Here is a 2,500-nt window from a genome sequence, read left to right as displayed (position 1 = left end):
CGCGGGGAGCGCGCCCGTCTTCGGGGCTTGTTGCTGGCCGTTGGAGGAGCTCCAGCGGACCGGGGGGGAGCGCGCCCGTCTTCGGGGCTTGTTGCTGGCCGTTGGAGGAGCTCCAGCGGACCGCGGGGAGCGCGCCCGTCTTCGGGGCTTGTTGCTGGCCGTTGGAGGAGCTCCAGCGGACCGGGGGGGAGCCGGGCGTTCGAGTTGCCCAGGCAGGGGGTTATCCTCCACTAGCAAACCTCCATGAGCAGCGGAGCCCGGTCAGCTGCGCCAAAAAGAACCACACGAGGGCGACCTGGGGTTGAAATCCCCCGCCACATAGGAACGAATGCCGGGCGTTCGAGTTGCCCAGGCAGGGGGTTATCCTCCACTAGCAAACCTCCATGAGCAGCGGAGCCCGGTCAGCTGCGCCAAAAAGAACCACACGAGGGCGACCTGGGGTTGAAATCCCCCGCCACATAGGAACGAATGCCGGGCGTTCGAGTTGCCCAGGCAGGGGGTTATCCTCCACTAGCAAACCTCCATGAGCAGCGGAGCCCGGTCAGCTGCGCCAAAAAGAACCACACGAGGGCGACCTGGGGTTGAAATCCCCCGCCACATAGGAACGAATGCCGGGCGTTCGAGTTGCCCAGGCAGGGGGTTATCCTCCACTAGCAAACCTCCATGAGCAGCGGAGCCCGGTCAGCTGCGCCAAAAAGAACCACACGAGGGCGACCTGGGGTTGAAATCCCCCGCCACATAGGAACGAATGCCGGGCAACCAGGGGTCGAAATCCCCCATTGAAATGAATGGCGGGCAACCAGGGGTCGAAGTCCCCCATTGAAATGAATGGCGGGCGACCAGGGGTCGAAATCCCCCATTGAAATGAATGGCGGGCAACCAGGGGTCGAAGTCCCCCATTGAAATGAATGGCGGGCAACCAGGGGTCGAAGTCCCCCATTGAAATGAATGGCGGGCAACCAGGGGTCGAAGTCCCCCATTGAAATGAATGGCGGGCTACCAGGGGTCGAAATCCCCCATTGAAATGAATGGCGGGCGACCAGGGGTCGAAATCCCCCATTGAAATGAATGGCGGGCTACCAGGGGTCCAAGTCCCCCATTGAAATGAATGGCGGGCTACCAGGGGTCGAAATCCCCCATTGAAATGAATGGCGGGCTACCAGGGGTCCAAGTCCCCCATTGAAATGAATGGCGGGCTACCAGGGGTCGAAATCCCCCATTGAAATGAATGGCGGGCGACCAGGGGTCGAAATCCCCCATTGAAATGAATGGCGGGCAACCAGGGGTCGAAGTCCCCCATTGAAATGAATGGCGGGCTACCAGGGGTCGAAATCCCCCATTGAAATGAATGGCGGGCGACCAGGGGTCGAAATCCCCCATTGAAATGAATGGCGGGCTACCAGGGGTCCAAGTCCCCCATTGAAATGAATGGCGGGCGACCAGGGGTCGAAATCCCCCATTGAAATGAATGGCGGGCTACCAGGGGTCCAAGTCCCCCATTGAAATGAATGGCGGGCTACCAGGGGTCGAAGTCCCCCATTGAAATGAATGGCGGGCTACCAGGGGTCGAAATCCCCCATTGAAATGAATGGCGGGCGACCAGGGGTCGAAATCCCCCATTGAAATGAATGGCGGGCAACCAGGGGTCGAAAGTCCCCATTGAAATGAATGGCGGGCGACCAGGGGTCGAAATTCCCCATTGAAATGAATGGCGGGCAACCAGGGGTCGAAATTCCCCATTGAAATGAATGGGCCCATTCATTTTCAATGGCCGGGCTACCAGGGGCGCAGTACCACCTGTCGTCATTAGGGGCGCTGTAGATAGGGGACCGAGTCCCCCCATTCGAGAGGTTTGCACCCAAACCTCAAAATGGTTGGTGTACAATTATAGGAGAGACCTTTTTAAGACGTGGGAGCTCCAGGGCAAATCAAGGGAGGCTCGACCAACCCATATCCGCTTTAGATGCACTTTAGGTCGGACTCCCTTGCCAGATGGTCCCCTCCTCAGCCTGGTTCTCGAATTTTTTCTAAGTCAGCCCAACTTGGAAATTTTTTCAGAGTGCCACTTTCAAGGGAGTTTCGCCCAACCCCTATCCGCCTAAGAGGCACTTCAGGTCGGCCTGACTGGCCACATTTTCCCCCTCCTCATCCTGGTTCTCGAATTTTTTCTAAGTCAGCCAAACTTGGAAATTTTTTCAGAGTGCCACTTTCAAGGGAGTTTCGCCCAACCCCTATCCGCCTAAGAGGCACTTCAGGTCGGCCTGACTGGCCACATTTTCCCCCTCCTCATCCTGGTTCTCGAATTTTTTCTAAGTCAGCCAAACTTGGAAATTTTTTCAGAGTGCCACTTTCAAGGGAGTTTCGCCCAACCCCTATCCGCCTAAGAGGCACTTCGGGTCGGCCTGACTGGCCACATTTTCCCCCTCCTCATCCTGGTTCTCGAATTTTTTCTAAGTCAGCCAAACTTGGAAATATTTTCAGAGTGCCACTTTCAAGGGAG

The sequence above is a fragment of the Leptonotus elevatus genome, unplaced genomic scaffold (genome assembly GCF_054856555.1).
Source record: "Leptonotus elevatus isolate MCC_2025b unplaced genomic scaffold, RoL_Lele_1.0 HiC_scaffold_76, whole genome shotgun sequence".
Classification (NCBI taxonomy): Eukaryota; Metazoa; Chordata; class Actinopteri; order Syngnathiformes; family Syngnathidae; genus Leptonotus; species Leptonotus elevatus.
The sequence above is the reverse complement of the archived record's forward strand: the minus strand, read 5'-3'. Positions refer to the sequence as shown.